The 21,963-nt window shown below is 34.0% G+C and overlaps 1 long non-coding RNA gene across 1 annotated transcript; it reads left to right on the plus strand.

The window, feature by feature from the left end:
• Positions 1-19,692: 19,692 nt before the first annotated feature.
• Positions 19,693-21,858, plus strand: LOC146936804 (uncharacterized). Its single transcript, XR_015030726.1, has 2 exons — positions 19,693-20,146; positions 21,580-21,858. It is a non-coding gene; the product is annotated as an uncharacterized LOC146936804 (long non-coding RNA).
• The last annotated feature ends 105 nt before the right edge of the window (positions 21,859-21,963 follow it).

Below are 21,963 nucleotides of genomic sequence, written 5' to 3' on the forward strand. Positions count from 1 at the left end.
TAGGCCATTGGTTCGTTTTAGTCCGTTTTGTCAATTTTAGTCGTTCCACTTTACGTTTATTTCAGATTACGTTTTTTAATTCAATTTTATTATTTTTCATTTTAAGTCCTAATTTCCAACAATTGCATTTTAGTCCCTTTTCTAGTCTCAAATATTTTTTAGTCTTTTATTTCGAAATTTCTTGTTTTTTTTAAAGTCTTTTAAAAATTTACAGAATGTTTTTTTATTTGCAGAGTAGCCCTTTAGTTTTAAGAATTTGCAGATTGGTCCTTTTGTCCAAACTTTGTCCAGGTCATCATTCCATAACACGTGTCAGCTCATCACTGGGTCTCAGGCACAGGTGTCAGCCTATAAAAGGCCTCAATCATTGCAGAACCACACACTTCACGCCAACTCATCAAAAAATCACCACAAACACATTTCAGTTTCTCTCACTTCACCAAAACAGATCAAACCCAGAAAATTCAAGAACAACTTGAAGATTCAACAAATCTTCAAACCCTAACCGATTCAGTTACACTTCCAAACAACAAATTCATCACAAAATCCTTCAGTTTTTGCCAAATTCAACATCACGAAACCATTACATTCATCGAAATTAGTTCAATTTCAAAGAACACAAGGAAATTAGCAAAATCACGTGCAAACCCTAAGAAATTTCCAGAATCACCAATTGAGCAATATCGAAGTGGATTTCGTACCAGTTCTCAGAGATTCTTCGAAGAATCATCATCATCGAACTGTGAGGACTGCAATTCAAGTGCAAATCCAGTGGATTCACACGATCACAGTCCAAGAAACGGAGAAGAAGAAGGATTAGAAATTTTCTCAAGGATTTTCATTCGAATCTCCACTAAATCCAGGTATATTCAAAAGAATCTTCTCGTCTGCACTTTAAATCATCATCGAAGACTCAAGATTGAAAATAAACGGTGAATCGAAGTGAAAACTTCGAAGAAATTCAAAGAAAATTCGAAACGAAACCCTAAATTGAAAAATCATGAAGATTCACCGTTTGTTTTTCAAATACGAGTTCAATTTCATAATCAGAGAAGAAAATAGAGCATGTTAGGGTTTCGTTTCATGAAAGTTGAAAACATAGAACCGAATGATTCAATCCTAGATCTACTCCGATCTAAGCTCGTTTTCAAGAAAACGTTTTCAAAATCATAAAGAGGAGAGAAAGAGCTTTAAGAAGATGTATTTAGTTCTCAGATCGAAGAAGGTTGAAGCTCTGACGCGGCGGCGCCACCATGGGCCACCACGTCGGAGGAGGAAGGTCTCGTCGGAGAAGAGAGAGTCATTTGCAGACTCTCTCTCTCTAGTTTTTGTCTTAGAGAGAGAAGTGGAGAAGGGAAATGGGTGATGGACCGGTTCAAGGCCTTATATAGGCCAACGAACCGGTTCACCCATGGTTCAACCCATGGCTCCACCCTGACCCGTTCTTAGGCCCAATTCCATGCATGTCTACTTGTGTTGCTATGCGCCCCCCCCCCCCCCATTCCTGCATGTTCTTGCCATTTCCTTGCTATTCACACCCCCTGTGATACCAAAAATTTTGATAAAAATTCCTAAAAAAAATTCCCTAATGTTTTCTTGATATTTTTGTTGATTCTTGGTGATTTTTACCTGTTAATATTGGCTAGAAAAATATTGGTGAAGATGTTGATTTCTTGATTAGTTTAGTACTTTTAATTTTGTTAAAATCTTGTTAAAACTTCCAAAAAATTGTGTGAAAATTCTTGTGATTGTTATTGACACTTGAGACTTGTTTCTTGTGATATTTTTGCATGTTGGAAGCTGTTAAAAAATATATGTGATATTCCTCATTAGTATCTTCACTTGTTTGGTTAGATCTTGTGGATTTTTACTATGTTCTTGATTCTAATGCTTTGATATATGATGGTGCTATTTGGTGTGTGATTCTATGATATATATGTCCCCGAATTTGTGGTTATTTTACTGTTTGATGTGCTGATTTGTGGTTTACTTGTGTTACAAGTTATATAAATAGTTCTATGTGGGATTAAAGTGTAAAATAGACCTAAAAATGCATCATAATTGTATAGATTGATACTTTCCCCTAGTCCTCATTGTCACAATTGAATTAAAACTTATGAAAATTTGTTGAAATGGGAGGATTAGGAGTCATGTATTGGCTTTGCTCTTATGATTAAATTTTAGGTATATTTTACCTTTGTTTTTGGTGTATTTTGTAGTTCCCTTTTTGTGATGTTCACTTGATTATATTTTTTACCACATTACACCTTGTGCTACTAACCATTTCATCTCATGTTTCATACTCCATAAAGCATCCCATATTTCATCCCTTGCTTCACTTCATCTTCTTACACTTTAGAATTTTGCCAAGGATTAGAATGTAACACTTAGGATTTTCCTTTGTACTTTACTTTCATGCAATTTAAATTCCTTGCAAGACCATAGAATGTATCTAGGGCATGATGTAATAAGGACAATGGACTCTAATGATGTACACCGACACAAGCACCGACACATGCACACACACCACTTTAGGTATATAGCTAGAATATGCATGTTTAGATGTATGTTTAGGATTGTATGCTTAGATGAATGTTTAGGCTTTATACTTAGAAAAATCAATTTTTCAAAAAAATATGAACAAACTTCACTCAAATGCTTTTCTTAATAAACCTTGGGATCAAAATCCCATTGAATCTTCCTTTTTCATTTTCTTAATCAAATTTCAATGAAAATAATCATACTTAGACCCTTTTTGCAAATGACTAATCAAACCTCACCTTTTCTTAAATTCTCATGCCTTTAAGGCCTCCTTCTCATTCTTCAAAATCCCATTTTCAAACTTAAAATCAACCAACAAAAACAAAAACATTTTTGGAAGAGAACTACGGTGGATTTGATCCCTTAAATGGGTACGTAGGCAAGGAATCAAAATTCCTTCAATTCAACTAAAATAAAAATTCAAACACATTCTTCTCCCTCCAATTCTTCACTTAGAAAACCCTTAGGCCTAATATCATTTCAAAATAGCATTTAAAAATAAAGCGTGCGCGTAGAAATTAAAGACGGTTCCTATAGGATACTATAGTCGTTATGGGTGCCTAACACCTTCCCGTAGCGAAAACAACTCCCGGACCTCGATTCTCAAGGGTTTTGCTTACTTTTTCCCTTCCCAAGAAAAAATGAGATATCACCGGTTAAAAAGGTTCAAACGTAATCAATGTTTGACACCCGAAAAACCAAGATAAAACACACCCATGCTAAAGCCTTTCGATCTGCAACAGCGATTTCAGAGCGGTAGTATTCGAATGTTGGGATGTTCATGGCGTAACCTGCATTGTTTTGAAAAAAGTTAGATGTGTGTTCTTTAAACAAATAATATGTCGAATTTACAAGGAAAGAGATATAATTTTTACCCATGCCTTCAACTTTCTTCTTAAGTTCTCCATCCTTGAACGATCACATAAAGTTTTGTGCAATGTGTCGGACACAAAACACATGGCTTGTCGGAGCATCGTGCCATCCATTCTGTAGATCATCATACGCGTTCTTTATCGAAACATGTCTATCAGAAATGAGGCATATAAGTTGAAATGGTGTGATAAATTGAAAAATGAAAGGAAGTATTTATAGTAGATGAAATAATACATGTTTCATAATAATTGTGGATTTTATGGTATTTTATTTATTAAATAATTTTAATTAGTTTTTTAAATTAAGTTATTATTATTTTCTTTTTATGCATGCATACGTAAAACATACTTCAAATTTTTTTTGTCCTTATTATACCGCTCTACTCCAAGTAGAGGGGTATTTAAAAATTTAAAAAAAAAAAAACCAAAATATAGGACGCAAGCTTGACTTGCGGGGTAATAAAAAAAAATCAAAAAAAAAATAGGAAAGTACCCCGCAACTCCAAGTAGAGGGGTACAATAAAGACAAAAATTTCATCACTTTTTAGGGTACCCCGCAACTCCAAGTGGAGTGGTACCAGAGACACCTGAAAAAGTAGGGTATTTCTGCAATTTTCCGAAAAAGTAGGGCATTTTTGTGTTTTTTGACATAAAGTAGGGAAAAAAAGAAAAATTCTGAATATGGGTTATGTTTGTCACCTTTTGGAGAATGGAAATTTTAGGTTGACACTCCTTTTGAATGGATGTATTTTTAAATTTGTCCCTAAATTAAATATAATTATTTTTTCAAATTTTTAAATGCATTTATTGCTTCTTCTCCAAATAAACTCTTAATAAGGGTAGTTTACTACATACACATACAAAGGGTAGTTTAGATATTCACACATAAAATGAAACATCAACTACATTATCAACTTTTTAGGATGAAAAAAAGCAAAACAAATGCTTATTTATACATGCGGACTGAGGAAGTAAGTATTTTACAAATTCCTTTATCCACATTGATAGATTTATAGCGTCAATTAAAATTTAATGTGATCATTTTTTTTAATCCAGTATAACTAGGGTCTTGACCTTAATAGATGCCCAAAATTATCACTTGAAATTGGATCAGTTGCTAGCCACATGACTGCAGTCCATGCAATTTTTGTGAGTGAGGAGAGACAAATGAAAAAATGAAGAGATGAGGATGAGAGAGAAATGACGAGAGAGATAGAAACCAAAATGGTATGGTATGGTATTCAATATTTAGATTCTTGCAATTTTTTATTGAACTCTAAATTGCAATTTTAACAAAATCACAATGGCGTACTACGATTCTACCAAACTTGATGTCAATTCAAACATACATATAGTTATTCTTGATATAAAAAAGGAGATGAAATCGTCATTAAGCATACAAAGTATCAAATTTATCTGGTTCACTTTCTTCACCAAACATTTGAAAAAAATCAAACGGCCTAGAAGATTATCACTTGATGGTAAATAGGGCCTGTCCGACATTTAATGAGACCTAAAGCGAAATTTGAAGCAATATCTTTACTAAAAATTCAATGGTCTTCTTAACTCTACTTATTTAAATGAATCAATCAGACTTAGTCAATAGAAAACATATTAATGTAGGTAAATTTGATGGCTGGCATGGTATGAGTAAGTAAATTCAACGGATAGAGTTCAAATAGTAAACCATTCAATGTGTTTGATTTCAAATTACTAAGAAGTTTCTTAAGCATAAAAACAAGTATCAATTCAACATAAAAACTAATAGTTTGAAACAAAACAAGTATAGAAGAGGGACCAACAAAGAAAAGTGCTTTATTATAGATCAGCAGTGCAGGTAATGTAGGAAACAAACTTAGAGATTAATTCTTATTTATTCCTTAGCACATGACAAAATATATTCTACAGAACATATAATACCATAGCCATAACATTATTAGAAAAGGAAATTAACTAGCTAGCTAATTCTTCTTGTTATCCTTTTGAGCAGCATGCAAATCAGCAAAATAGCCTTTAGGATTTTTCTCAAATTCCTCCCTTGAAATGTTGGATCCATCTCCTCCAGGTGCTTTCATTGTATCACCCTTAGTGGTACTGCCAACGTTGTCCTTGGGATTGTTTGCAGCAGCACCAACATTGTCATTTCCTTTGCCGTCCATAGTTCAAAATGATCAAAGAAATATAATTAGATTTAGATTAGATCAATAAAAAACAAGGTTTGTGTTTCAAGGGGGGTATGAATAAGAAATTGAGCAGCTAGTTGCGTCTTTATATAGAACATTGTTGTGTTGAAGCTGATCTCATCTCCTACCTCTTAATGACTTTAGCTTCAATTTTCAAGGTCTCAGCAAAAGTGCAGTCAATTAATTGTTCTCATTTCTGATGTTAATTTACCAATGAAGTGTGTGGCCGGTGTGTGTTAACTAATGCATTATGGATATGAATGAATAACGTGTGAAAATATTGAGAAAATAGATTTTTTTTTAATTATAATTTTTAGATGGTTAATTGTATTGATGCTTCCATTTGGATCCCTATTCTTTAAATTTTAGCCTAATTAAGATGGTAACCAATTCTTCCTTGTCTTTGACCCCAAGTAGGTGTCCCAAGTTGGAAGCGGAATATTTGCTTAGTTTTTACATTAGGGTTTAGGCTTCCTTCGAAATGGACAATTCAAATAATCAATCAAAATTCTTTTTTTTTAAGGAGATTCATGATTTCAACTCTTCTATTGCCTTGTTGGCAATGTTATAAGTAATTTAGTAAAATATATTTTTAGTCATTATAACTAGTTTTTTTTTATATACATAAACTCAAGGTCATTAAACTAACTTATTAGTACATGTGAAATTAGTTACACTGGTGCTATCAATGTATATGCTAACAAAAGAAAAACCAAACACATTATGATATTCAATAGTTTTTTTTTTATCTGGGATTCGAACCCCGAACCTTGCATATATTATGCATTGTCATTACCAACTGAGTTAAGCTCACGGGAACATATTCAATAGTATTTAGATTCACGGCAAGCTCCTTAAAAAACTAATTGTAGTGAGTTTAACAAAATTACGTTGAAATTGTTATTTTATTGAACTCTAAGCTAGGCTTTTAACAAAAACACAATTGCACACTATGATTCAATTAAACTCATTGTAAATCCAACATACACAAGTTGTTCTTGCTCTTTATTAAAAAGAGATGAAATCTTTACTATGCATGCAAGATATCATGTCTGTTAGCAGCCAACACTCGGTGGGATTTAGTCCCACATCGGATAGATAGGATTCTTGAGAATAGTTTATAAAGAGGAGACACTCCTCACCGTACAAGCCGGTCTAAGGATGAAGCCCACCGTCGCTGTCTCCTCCCAACCGCTCGATCTCCTCCCACTCTCTTCATGTCTAAGTGTCTAAGTTGCTGTGTCTAAGTTGCTGTCGTGTTCCCTCACTCTCGCCGTCGACAACTCAATATCTTCGCCCTCAAGGTCGCTGGTTCGCTGGTCTAAGTTGTCGTTGTGTTCCCTCACTCTCGCCGTCGACAAGCCGTCGACAACTCAATATCTTCGCCTCGCCGTCGACAAGCCGTCGACAACTCAATATCTTCGCCTCCTCCCAATCGCTCGCCTCCTCCCAATCGCAATCGCAATTGCTTCACTCTCTCCATCATTGGTTTGCTTCACTCTCTCCATCATTGATGGAAGGTGATCTCTATCTCCTCTCTCCATCATTGGTTTGCTTCACTCTCTCCATCATTGATGGAAGGTGATCTCTATCTCAAATTTGTTCTTTAATTTCTTGGTTGAAGGTTTACATTTAGTTATTTTTGTGTTTTGAATTTTGTTTTTCCACAATTGGTAATCACTAAGATTTACGACCAAAAATGGTCTAGATGCAAATGTTTTCTTTTCATATAATTGAATTTGGATTTATCCCAAAAATCAATAACCATTATTGTTAATCTCTAACAAACGGACTATCTACAAATTTCATAGAATGGGCAATTGTAAAATTGAGATGTGATGAGATAAATCCGCAAGTGCACGGTTTACCGGTGTAGTAATAAAGAGTATTGTTCCGACAGAGAGTTGTTTAATTCAATTAACCTTTATGAATGATTATAAAAGAGTTTTATTGTAAAGTTGGGATTTTTAGAGATTAAAAATAACAATAATAAAAAGCGCCTTGGGATTATTGGTTCATCTTGATGACAAACCCTTCACAAACCAAACCTTAAACCTAGAACTTTATGTTGGACCTACTTTCTAAAGACAAGTTTCTCTTGAGCCTATCACATCTCCTTTCGGTTTCAGTGAGTGTGTTCCTTTAACAATCACGCTTATTCTCATGGTTGATTGTTATTGGAATCCTTGAAGAACGAAACTTTATTTGTCTCAAGGTTTGCTACATTATTCTCATGTTTCGCAATCCTTGTCTAATTTCACTTGTTCCAATATCAAAACTTCTTCTTTCGATGCTTCGTTTGATATTTGTGGTGATGAATTAACAAATACTAACCCTCCGATGTCGCATTATGAGTTTGATATTTGTTAATTCATTATAAAAACGGTGAAATTAGATTTACATAAAATTAGGGTTCGAGGCGTGGTTTGATTAGGATTAGTCATAAGACTTGGGGGAGACATATTTTTGTACTCAATCTTCATATTTTAAGCACGAATCAGCTTCAAATCCTCTTTCTTTTGCTCCAAGACTAAATCTTTAGAATATTTGTTCCTGAATTTAAATAACTTACAATTGAAGTACAATAGTTCTAAAAAGGAAATAAAATTAAATAAAATATAAATAATATAGACTCAAATATTATAATAAAAACACTAATTTTTTGACTCATCAAGATGCATTCTATATGCTTGATCAATGTGTGGTTAGATATATAGAGTAGTCAATATTTTGTATTCAAGGATGACAAATATGTTGTCAACTATCAAGAATTACAAGTTATAGATTTCTTGAATGTTTGTTGAATATGTTGTTTTTTTGTCAAGTAACTTAGTTGCTAGAATTCACCTTTTTCAAGGTGAATAAATAAATTTACTGCTCACGCAACAACAGACCAGAGAAGTTTAGTTCACAAGTTTGATAAAAATGTTTTTGCTTACCACTAAACTAGTTCTAAAACAAATCAGTAGTTCTCATGTCTGCCGAAAATCTATAGCCAAACAATTGTTTTTTTATTCCGAAACATGGAAATTTATTAATGCAAAACCAGAAAATTAAGGACTCGTATCTATGTCTAATCGGTAACATTACTTTAAACTTAGCATCGCAGCAACTTGACCAAAGTAAGGACTCATACCTATGAGGCACACCATATAATAAATGAGCAAATTCTATCACCATAACATTCTGCGTAGAATTTCTGGTCCATAAAACAATAAACTCTGCAACAAAACAAATCAAACTACACCAGTGCTTCAAGGTAAAAGCGCCGGCTGAAACAGAAACAACACACCAATACCTAGAAGCATATATGCAAAAAAAAACATCGATACAAAAAAAAAGCAGAAACAGGGTTTCAAAGATTTTCATATTCAGAACTCAAAACTGTAGCAAACGGGTTTAGCAAAGAGATCGGTCGAGGAGCTAACATCTCGTGCAAATAAATGAACAAACTATACTAATACCATTTGCAAAAATAAAAAGGAAAAACAATGGCAATAAAATACTAAACTTATTCAAACATATAACATGGAACCGTAAGATAACATTAAACACACAACTCAGATAAAACTACGTTAATTTGAATAATTTTTTCAACTAGGAGTCCTAGTTATCGAGAAATTGAAATGAGAATGACTATAAACTTTTAAAGTAATAGATTTTATTCACAAATATTAAAATCAACTTTTGCAGGTTAACTTTTTTAAACTCTTAATCATTTATCATCATAATAGATACCTATAAACTAGGGGAACGCAAGATCCAACTGAACCCTAAGATTCATCATGTCTTTGTCCCATTTGACCCACAAATCACATCACATTATTGTAATTAGTGGTGGTCTGAAGACTCGACATAAAATTTGGGGATGGTTTAGTGTTGTATGTAATTCGTCCCCTACTCACTTGTCACCCCTAGTTGTTAGCTCCATTAATGAGGTTAATTATTTAAAAGTGATTATTCAATTAGATTATTCTAAGATATTATTCTATTAGCTTTATTAATGAGGCGTGTACTTATAATTTTGTTCAAATTATCCTTGTGGACAACCCTCTCTTGTCTTATAGATTATCTGGACTTAATTTAATCCGTAGAGCAACAAGTCAATTCAATTATGGGGATGGTTTTAGATCTACATAATAAAGCGATAAACATTTAAGTAAGAGACAAGTATAACCTGCCCCAACTTGTCCCATGCCCACCCTTCTATAAACTTTTGATGTCTTCTTGTAAGTTACAAACCAAATATCTTATATGCGTTTGAACCTCATTCAAAAAAGTTAGTTTAAAGGATAAGAGTGTTCAAACACATTTATGCATCCAACAACCTGAAAACATGAACAAGTTAAGACTCCCATACAACTTCAAAAAAAAAAAATCATCAAAGTTGATAAACACGACAAATCAAAAGATAATCCAAGCTAAGTACAATATCATTTAACTTCTTTCATTTAAACTTTTTTCATTTTTCATTTCTAGAACCAAAATAAAACTTCCAAACAAAACTAGCTACAATATTCTAAAAAAGACAATCAAAAAACAAGTTATCAAAACTTTTACTTACAAACAATCCAACATGAATACCAACACACAGCTGGTTCTCGAATTCCTCTTAAGCAAGCAATTTACCTGAAAAATCACAATACCTAGTTCCCATTTCTCAAAATCAAACAGTAGTAAACCCTAAACAATAACCAAAATCCATATACCAAATTTTCAAATTAATTTTAAGAAACTAATTCCAATTCATAAACAATAAATAAATCAACAACAACAATGGTTTTAACTTTTCAGCTTTGAAAGACCGACACTTCTAATCGAAAACGTGTTTTGAAAATGTCATTGTTCGACACCTACAATAAATTATCATTTTCTCAAATTATTAGTGGTGTCAGAGTGTGGTCTCGGTATCTTGTTTTGTGTTGATGTTTCATAGCCTTTGAGATCTCAACGATCATAAAAAAAAATAAAAAAATAAAGTGAGAAGCAATGTAACGTAAGGTACCGTAGAGATTAAGTATGCACTAGCGCGAAGTTGAGAGGTTTTTTTTTTTTTTTGAAGGAAGAAATTCATTGCATTTCATTTGCTAAAATATGCCAAATACATGTAGGTACATCATCAATAATATGGGGGCTAGGATTAGACAGGGCTGCCTGAGCTAACTCATGAGCTACCCTATTTGCTTGCCTCCTGCTGAACTCAACATGAGAGTTCTGAAATCTATCTACTAGCCGTTGTTTACAAGCAGTAATAATACACCCAAATTCGCTGTTATCATCTAAGCTAGAATTGACACAATCAACAACTTTTTTACAATTAAGTACAAAGTCGACATTATCAAACTGTTGATTAGAGATCCAATCCAAAGTTGTGTGTAGGCCAACAGCCTCCCCCACCTCTATGTCACAAAGAGGAGCAAACCATTCTATTCTTGCAAGAACAAAAGCACCATCCTCATCCCTAAGGCATATACCCAAACCAACCCTATTAAGAGAAGTGGAAAAGGATGCATCGATGTTGCATTTATACCTGCCAGGTGCCGGTTTCTTCCAGGTATCTTCTTCTTGTCTTGTAATTCACATATGTGATACGTTGGCTTGGGTGGTACTACGCGACCTTATAGCTTGGGCTGCTCGCCATTCTTCTAGTAAGTGCATTGCACGTTGAAACACCTGCGAACTTGTTTCATTCTGTTGCTGCCATAATTTCATGTTCCTGCTCTTCCAAAGACTCCACATAATTGTGGCCATAAGTTCACATTGCCCTGAAGAAAGATTCTGCAAAAGAGTGAACATGAGAGCATGAATATTATAATCTTGACGAATCACACCTGTCAATAGTGTCCCATAAATTCGCCTTCCACCATGCTTGAACAGCTTTAGGACACTCAATAAGAATATGGATGCTATCTTCATAATTATTATTACATTGAACACAATCAAGTGGGCAAGAAACTCCTCTACTATTTAGTCGGACACGTGTTGGGAAGCAACCACGACACACACGCCAGAGAAAATTCTTAATTTTAGGAGGAACTTTCAACTTCCAGATAAGGTTCCACCACCCATGAACATGCATGTGGGAGTTATCTGCAATTTCAGTCACACAGATTCTATATGCGCTTTTAACAGAATACTTACCACTCTTCTCATTTTATCTTCCATTACAAGTGGTTGAAGCGGTGTGTCAAGAATTAATTTCGCAGTTTGCGCATCAAATAAAGAATGAATGAGGGGCGCTTTCCACATCTTCAAATCTTGGTCAATAAAATCACATAATTTCACCTGCATCAAAGTCTCAAAAATTGGGTTAGTTGTGGAAAAAGACAAGCCATCCTTCAGCCATGGAGCGCCTAGGAAAGGTATATTATCACCGGAACCTATCCTCCAACGCGCACCCTGTTTAACTACAATTTTGGCACTAAAAATACTCCTCCAAACATAGCTTGGGTTATGCCCAATAGAAGACCCAGTGAAATCAGTGTTAGGAAAATATCTAGCCTTAAATAAACGTGAAACAAGACTAGAAGAATCAGTTTGGAATCTCCAACCTTGTTTGCCTAACATGGCCACATTAAAGGATGTCAAATCATTAAACCCCATACCTCCAAAATTCTTATGAACAGATAATCTCTCCCAAGACATCCAATGTAATCCTTTGCGCCTATTACCACCATTACCCCACCAGAAGGCATTTATCATTTTTTCAATTGCATAAACTAATTTATTTGGCAGTAAAAAGACACTCATAATATAAGATTGGATAGATTGTAGTACCGATTTAATCATAACCTCTCTGCCAACCTTTGATAAACACTTACTACTCCAGCTATTGATTTTGTGCCAAATACGGTCCTTAATAAATCTGAATGTTGCCTCATTGCTTCTGCCCACCATGGAAGGAAGTCCAAGATATTTACCAGTTCCCATCACCGCTCTGACACCTAATATGTTTGTAATGGTTTCCTTCAGGGTCGTTGGAACAACACTACTAAAGAAGACTTCAGATTTTTGAAGACTAATAGCCTGCCCCGAAGCTAACTCGTAAGTGTGAAGAATGTTCTTCATAATCTGCGCTTCCTTCTCATCTGCCCTGAAAAATAAAAAACAATCATCTGCAAACAAGAGGTGAGAAACAGTAGGTGCATGAGTACAGATAGAGATGCCATGGAGATCTCCGCAACGTTCAGCTTTGCGGATAAGAGCGGACAAACCCTCAGCACACAAGATAAATAAATAGGGAGACAGCGGGTCACCTTGTCTCAAACCCCTGCCTGGTATAATTGGACCCACCACCTCATTATTCACAATGGCAGAATAGTCAACAGTTTCAACACACATCATGATCCATCGAACCCATTGACTATCAAATCCCATTTGAAGCATCACTTCCTTGAGATAGAGCCAGTCAATTCTGTCATAGGCCTTACTAATATCTAATTTAAGAGCAACATTTTTGTCTCATACTAGCTTACTAACTTTCATGTGATGTACCACCTCAATAGCAATCATGGCATTGTCAAGAATATAACGCTCTGGAACAAAAGTTGACTGATTTTCAGAGATACATTTATGCAGAACTTTTTTAAGTCGATTAGCAAGTACCTTTGCCACTAATTTATACAATACATTGCACAAAGCAATCGACCTCCAATCCTTCATGGACTTCTGCTCATTACCTTTGGGAATCAATGCAATATTTGTAGAATTTAGTGAAGGCGGAAATTGATTATTGTTGAGCCAGGCACAGCACTCCTGAAAAATATCAGAGTTACATACAGACCAAAAATGTTGGAAGAAACCTGGATTGAAACCATCCGGACCAGGACACTTGCCTGGATGCATAGAAAACATAGCGTCTTTGAACTCATGAACCTGAAATGGTGCAGTTAGTAATACATTATCATCATCAGAAACGACTTTTTCTATAATGCCTACAACAGGTGCGTGACTGTTGTTGCTCTCCAAAAATAGTGCTTCAAAATACCCTTTGGCAACCTGGCATATACCTTGTTCATCTGAGACACGAATTCCCACATCATTTTCCAAAAAATTAATACGATTTACCTTTTTTCTAGATGTGGCTGATGCATGGAAAAATTTAGTGTTAAGGTCATCGTCACGATACCAATGGGTCTTAGCTCGCTGCTGCCAATACTTGTCTTCTTGAATCATCAAATGTGTCATACGTTTTCTCAAATTTGTTAATGTGTTTGGATCAGCCGCTGCCCCTTGGTTACGACAACGATTCAAGTCACGTCGACAATCTTCAATCTCTTGCTTTATTCCATTTCGGTTTGTTTTGTTCCATGAACTCAGGTCATTAGCACAAACTGCGAGCCTGTCAACAACCTGTATACCTGCACTAGATAACCAGCTATCAGAAATAATATCATAAACTCCTGGTTCCACACACCAAGCATTTTCAAATTTAAATGTCTGCCTAGGAACCCAAATACGGTGAGACTCCTCCTTTTTTATAAGAAGTGGATAGTGATCGGAAATCGGTGCCACTAAATTCTCGACCGTGACATTAGGAAACATATGAAACCAATTTGCATTAGCAAGAGCTCTATCTAGCTTGACTTCAACAGCTCTAGGCGTGCCTAAACTCTTAAACCAAGTGTACGGATAACCTTTCATATAGACTTGTTAACCCCGCATCAGACACTGCTTGCCTAAAACCGTTAATAAGCCATCTAGGACGTATAGCACCTCCTCTCTTTTCACGGGCATCAAGAATATCATTAAAAACACCTAATATGCACCAGGGAAGGGAGGTGTTATTCGCAAGATTTCTCAAAAAATCCCATGAAGCACGCCTTCTTCTACCCTCGGGAAAGCCATAGTAACCTGTGAATTCCACTTTCCTTTATTTAAATCATTAACCTCAACATTGATATGATTAGCAGAATATTTAAGCATTGTACAAACAAAAGAGTTACGCCAAAATAGTGCTAATCCACCACTTCGACCATTGCTACTAACAGAAAAACAATTATCAAAGCCAAGCAAGTAACGAAATTCATCTGTTTTATTTGAGTGGACCAATGTTTCACTGAGAAATAAGGCGTCTGACTTGTAATAGCGAACCAAGTATTTTAATTTTGGAACTACGCTCAGGTTCCCCAGGCCTCGGCAGTTCCATCCTATGACACTCATTTTTCTCGGCAACTTTGGTGATCCCAATAATCCATATATCTGTCCTTTTAAAAACTCACTATAACAAAGCAAATGAGAGTGCAGAACAGAACTACGCTAGAGACAATCAACAAATAACAACGGTGGCATTCTCAAAACAACAAATAACAACGGTGGCATTCTCAAAACAAGAAGTAGAGGAAGCCCATAATTAAAGCCTGCTGTTAAAATATAAATATAATGGCACTTGGAAGGAAGACACAAGACAATTCAATCCAACTTGAAGGCAAAAGAAGATATAACACCTTTTATCTCTACAAATTTAGATACATATGATAGCAATTGATGGAATCGTGAGTCATAGGAGAAGATAAAAGAAATAGTAACACCTTTTGTCCTTGTGTTGAAATGTGTATGATGCCAATTGAAAAAGAAAGGGATCACGAGACCGTAACATAATCCGAGGATGAAAAGAAAATGGAAGCACCTTTATCTCTATGCGGAGGAAGCAAAAAACGTTCATGGGAGCAGATATCTCACCGAACGACGGAAGAATCCCTCACAAGCGAGCGGCGATGCAAACCCTAGGAGCGGCGGCAAGTCAAATCGTTAATACAATTAATTTTGCGAAGTTGAGAAGTTAAAATTTGGTTTAAGAATTAACAAGTCTGTCTGTGAGAGAGAAAATATTGAGAAACGGTGAAGGACATGTTACACAGTTCGTGTCTTTATATACACAACCAAGGTATAAAACTATATTATATTTTACTATATAAAGAATATATACTTTTTGACTAAGATAGAGAAAATAATAAAATATTTTTTTTATTGTTTTAAAAAAAATAATAAAATACTATATAAAATAATATATTCTATTATATAAAGAATATGTACTATTTTGACTAACGTAAGAAAATAAAAAGATAAGATATTTTATTATATAAAGAATATATACTATTTTGACTAAAATTTCTTTCAAAAAAAGAATATATCATATTTTGATAAAGATAAAGAAAATAATGAAATACTATATAAAATACTACTATTTTGATATATTACTAGCATTTAGACTGGCACGAAGTGCCCGGCTATCTACTTTCTTATTGTGTTAATGGGTGTAAATTACGAATAGTAATTTTTATGAAATTTTGATTAAAATTAATTTGATTTTGATTATAATTAGTAATATATAAAAATAGCAGTAATATGGTAAAATATTATTTTATATAGTATTTCATTATTTTCTTTATCTTAGTCAAAACATGATATATTCTTTTTTTAAAGAAATTTTAGTCAAAATTGTAAATATTCTTTATATAATAAAATATATTATTTTATTATTTTTTTACGTTAGTCAAAATAGTACGTATTCTTTATATAATAAAATATATTATTTTATATAGTATTTTATTTTTTATTTTTTTAAAACATAAAAAAATTATTATTCTCTCTATCTTAGTCAAAAAGTATATATTCTTTATAGAGTCAGGATCCGTTGACACCCGGTGTCAACGGATTGGTTGACACCAAATCTCAACCATCTCTTTTTTTTTAAATCCAATGGTGCATATTTTTGGTCCACTGAATTAACTTAGGGGGGTGTATTGGATTAGGATTCTAAGGGATTTTAAAAGACTTTTTAATTATGAAAAAGTCTTGTGGTATTCAATCAAGACTCTTTGCAATTTAAAAAAAGTCTTGTGGTATTCAATCAAGATTCTTTGTCATTTTAAAAAAGTCTTGAGGTATTCAATCAAGACTTTTCATCACTTAAAAAAAGTCTCATGGTATTCAAAATCATTCAAATTTCAAAGGATTGTTTAATAAATTAGATTTTGATGGATTTTGTGAGATTGTCTAGTGAAATTTTAACAAAAAAATGTCTTTCATGAAGACATAAGATTTCTTGGGATTGTTTTTCTTTAAAAGTTTTTACTATCTATTTCTTATCCCTTCTTCCTTCTCTCTTCTCCCTTCCCTCTCTCATCGCTTTTCTCCCTCCTCTCTCTCTCTCTCCCTTCTCTCTTCGTCTCTCTCTCTCTTATCCCTTCTCTCTCTCTCTCTCTCTCTCTCTCTCTCTCTCTCTCTCTCTCTCTCTCTCTCTCTCTCTCTCTCTCCTCCCTCTAACTCCTCTATTTTCTCCCTTCTCTCCTTCCTCTCTTCCCCCTCTCTCTATCTCTCATAAAAATAAAATAAAAAATAAGAGCATGTATTCAAAATATTATGACAGAGAGTGTGTTGTAATCATTTCTTTTCAATGAGTCCTTAAAATTCATAAAATCTTTTGAAATCTTGTAAATCCATAAAATCCTTTAAAATCTTATGATGTAAATCCATTGAAATCCAAATTGAAAATCCTGATTGTCTTTTAAAATCATGAAAGTCATTAAAATCCTACAAAATCTTTTAAAATCTTTGAGACTTTTTTAAGCAAAAATTGTCCTTCAAAATCCTAATCCAATACACCCCCCTTAAATTGAAAACATGGTATCATGATACTCTTTCTTTTCATATGCAAAATCATCACTCTTCGTCGTACCCACCCAAATATTCTTGTTTGTATCCCCACCCAAACATGGTATCATGATACTCCTTCTTTATATAGTCAAATATAATATAGTTTTATATCTTGGTTGTGTATATAAACACACGAACTATGTAACATGTCCTTCACCGTTTCTCAATATTTTCTCTCTCACAAACAGACTTGTTTACTCTTAAACCAAATTTTAACTTCTCAACTTCGCGCTAGAGCATATTTAATTTCTACGGTACGTTACGTTGCATTGCTTCTCACTTTAATTTAGTTTTGCTTTTTTTTTTTTTATGACCGCTGAGATCTCAAAGGCTATGAAACATCGACACAAACAAGATACCGAGACCACACTTTGACACCACTAATTTAATGTAGGTGTCGAACAATGACATTGTCAAACACGTTTTCGATTAAAAGTGTCAGTCTTTCAAAGCTGAAAAGTTAAAACCATTGTTGTTGTTGATTTATTTATTTATTGTTTATGAATTGGAATTAGTTTCTTGAACTAGTTTGAAAATTTGGTATATGGATTTTGGTTATTGTTTAGGGTTTACTACTGTTTGATTTTGAGAAATGGGTATTAGGAATTGTGATTTTTCAGTTTCATTGCTTGCGTAAGAGGAATTTGAGAACCAACTGTGCGTTGGTATCCAAAAAAATTTCCACTAAATCACAAGTAAGTTATCACTTAAGCTATTTTGATAAATTTTAGTTAGTATATATGTTTATAATTTTAGTTTTAGTTTAATTTTTAAATTTTGAATTATTTTTTTAATATAGTTATGTTGTAGATCTGAAATGCTATTAACAAATATTATGAATACTTTTTATAATGGAGTTATATTGCCTAAATTTATATTTTTTTCGAATTTTATAAATTTTCTAGGGTTTGATTTTTTTTAAATATAGTTATGTTGTAAATCTGAAATGCTATTAATTAACAAATATTATGAATACTTTTTATAATGGAGTTATATTGCTTAAATTTATATTTTTTTTCGAAATTTATAAATTTTTAGGGTTTATTTAGGATTTTAGGGTTTATGTAAAATTTTCACTACAAGTGTTTGAATGAGTTTTTCATTGATTATTTTTAATTTCTAATTGTGTAGATTTGAAACAATGGTCGGGTGGATCGACATTCATGCACAATTCAACGGCGGAGAACCTCAGAGGTTGAAGGTTCGGTGCCTTGGTGTAACGTTAAGAGGTCTCAAGGATGAACTAAATGAATTCAACCGAGGAGTCAACCCCGGAGACACAAAGAGGGTGGAATACGTTCGGTATAAACGTCCAAAGCTTGACGAGGGGAGAGTATCATTCAGTTGGGTGGAATTAACGAATGACGAAAACGTGACGAGCATGTTTTGGGAGCACAACATGTTCCATTTGATCGATATGCGGATAACGTTGCTGAGATCAACTGAAGATATTATCAACAGTCTGATTCCGCCAGAAGATCGTGATTGGGTAGGGATCGTGATTAGGGATCGTGATTAGGTAGGGAATGCACCTTCCAACTACATCAATTTTCTTCCTTTGAATGGGGTAATTCAAACTTGGTAAACGGCAGGACTCAAACATTCACCCGACATTCCCATTGTTCCTTTCAAAAGATTAAATTCTTGTTAGACTGGTTTAGATGAAGGTATTGAAGTGTCAAGGAATGGACCTCATTCTTTTGACACTTGGAGTCCTGCTGTTTAGCAAGTTTGAATTTACCCCATTCAGAGGTAAGACAATTGTTGTAGTTGGAAGGAACATTCCCGAATGTAATGTAATGTAATGTAATGAAATGTAATGACTCGTCTATATAAGTTAGGAACATGTATTATTGAGAATCAGCTATATAAGTTATGATATCGAATTCCTTCGTATAAGATGAATGTCACGGAATGGACCTCATTCTTTATGTGATGACCCGTCTTATACGAGGGAATTTGATGTGATAACATATATAGTTGATTATGCATAATACATGTTGTTTTGAATGGAACAATAATTGATTTATTCACTTTTCAAATTTATTTGTTCATTACGTAATTTTTATTCGAATTCACGTTATATTTAATCAGTCTTTATTCGAGTACGCAATTTTTAATCGAAGTTATTCAAAACGCGATTTTTATTCAAAATTATTCAAAACACAATTTTATTCAAAGTACCATAATGTCAAGCTAAATGCGCACGACATATAAAAAAAACATAATAAAAGATCCAAAACAATTAGGCATTAGAAGCCATTACATTCATTCATCTTCCTCGTCACACAAGTCAATCGGGTTGCCCGCTACAGTCCCTGGGGCACCTGCTTTTGGTTGAGGACCAAAATAGCATGTCCTCCCGCTCCTCAACCTCAACTGATTGTACACCAGCACCTTCGAATCCTTCTTTTTTACGGAACCATCATGTAACGCCCCATTTTTATTCTAATATTTTAGTAGATGTGTGAATATTTTATATATGACTTTAATTGCTATATAAATGATTTTATGTGAAATATATGTTTTATATGATTTTTATATGAAATATGTTATGATGCAATTTTATTATATGAATATTGGGGTTGTGTATTATTTAAATGAATGTTGTTATTATTGGATAGAAATAATATGAGAAATAGAAATATTATAGAAATAGTATTTATTTTTGGTTAAGGGGAATTAAGTGGAAATTAATAGAAATTAAGGGAGTTGGGTGAGAAAAGAAAAGAGAGATATTTTTGAAGTAAAAGAAAGAAAAAGGGAGAGAAACATTTTCACGTAAAAACATTAGAAGAAAACTGGTTTTGGGGAGAAAACCTAGAAGAGGCCAAGAGAGAGCTAGGAAGGAATCGATTGCGGTAGCTTGACGTTTGGTGTTGCTGAATTAAGGTAAGGGTGGGATTCCTTTCAATAATCATGGTATAAAATTCTGAAATTTGATGAATTGTTGTTCTTGGTTTTAGGGTTAGAAGTTTTATGTTAATTGAAGAAAAAAATGATGAATGGTGTTGTTTGATGCATGTTTCTATGTTGTTTTAGTTACTATGTTGTATATAGAACCTGTAAACATTGTTCTAATTCATTTTGGGTGATTAGGGGATCAGAAAATGGGTTTTTGGGGTGGAAATGGTGTTAAAATCGTAACAGTAGATGAAAAACTCGCCAGAAATTCGCTATTAGCGAAACCCTCTGGAACAGGTACGCTATTAGCTCAATTTTCGCTATTAGCGAAATTGTCCAGTGACAGCATTTTCTGTTTCGCGTTCTTGTGTCTTTTTCACCCGTTTCTATTTTGAATTAGCTTTAGGTGTAAACATAAAAGTTGTAGATAATTGAGTTAGCTTTCTAATGGCTTTGGAGTGACTAGAAAATTATTTGTAGATTTAGAGTTATGATGAAAATAGTCCAAGTGGGTCTTCAGAAAATTTTAAGAAAACTTAGCATAATTAATCTCTAGTTAGTCCAAAAACTTATGGTTGGTTTCCCAACTTCAAACTTAAGTGTTAGGGATTTAGTTGAGGTGTTTATGGATATTTGACTTATGTTCTATTGATCAAAACTTAATTGCTTTTGGGGGATGTTTTAGACTTTGAGATGAATGTAATTGATTTATATATATGTTATGTTGTTGATTTCCGTTGTTGATGTCGTTGTATCATCTGATGTCGAAGTTGGGGAGTGTATCATAATTGTTTTAGGCACATATGTTGTTGTTGCAGTCGATGTTGAAGTTGTATGTTGATATACACAAGTTGAGTCCATTTGCATACTCACAATTGTTGGGGGCTTATGCCCTGGAATGTTCATCATTCAACCCGTTGGGGGCTTATGCCCTGGAATGTTTATCATTCACCTGTTGGGGGCTTATGCCCTGGGATGCTTTAACCATCCAAATTGTTGGGGGCTTATGCCCTGGAATGCTTAGCATTCAACGCGCGTAGATTGGTACCACCTGCATGATGCATTAGTTGTTGTGGTCGTGTAGCATTGTCGAGTTGTTGTCGTTGTAGCATTGTCGAGTTGTTGTCGTTGTTGAAGTGTCGAGTTGTTGTCGTTGTCGAATTGTCGAGTTGTTGTCGTTGTCGAATTGTCGAGTTATCGGTGTCGTTGTGGATAATGTTGTTGTTGTTGTTGTTGTTGTTGTACCTTGTTGCTGAAAATGATTATGTTGTTGTTATATGTATTCTTTATATACATTATTAATGATGCATGTTGTGATATATTGTTATTTTCATTAATTTGATGAATTATATATTATCATTATTGGATAAGTTTCTCACCCCTTCTGCGTATATGTTGCCTCGACCGTGGGTAATGTGCAGGTAATGATGGCTTGTAGGTTGATTGGCTCAAGTGTCTAGGGCTCTGATACATATTAGGATGGGGATCGTCGCGAGTGTCTTCTCATTTCTTTTATGTATCACATATTTTGGAAAAGACTTGCTATTAGAATAAAGTTGAATTATGTTGTGGCCTTATGCCAAGACTTTTATTGATGTTGAATTTGGTTGAATTTATATTTTAAAGAATTATTCCGCTGCAGTTTGTAAGATAATTTAAATGTCGGTTTTTAAATAAATAGACAATTTTCTATTATGAAATTTTGATTAGCAGTGTGACACTCCGTTTGTTGGTCTACTCTGATTAAATTAATTAATATTACGTTGTTGGGAGAACGGGGTGTTACAATTGGTATCAGAGCAGGT

The sequence above is a fragment of the Medicago sativa genome, chromosome 3 (assembly GCF_051527215.1).
Source record: "Medicago sativa cultivar Bolivia chromosome 3, Bolivia_mono, whole genome shotgun sequence".
NCBI classification, from domain to species: Eukaryota; Viridiplantae; Streptophyta; class Magnoliopsida; order Fabales; family Fabaceae; genus Medicago; species Medicago sativa.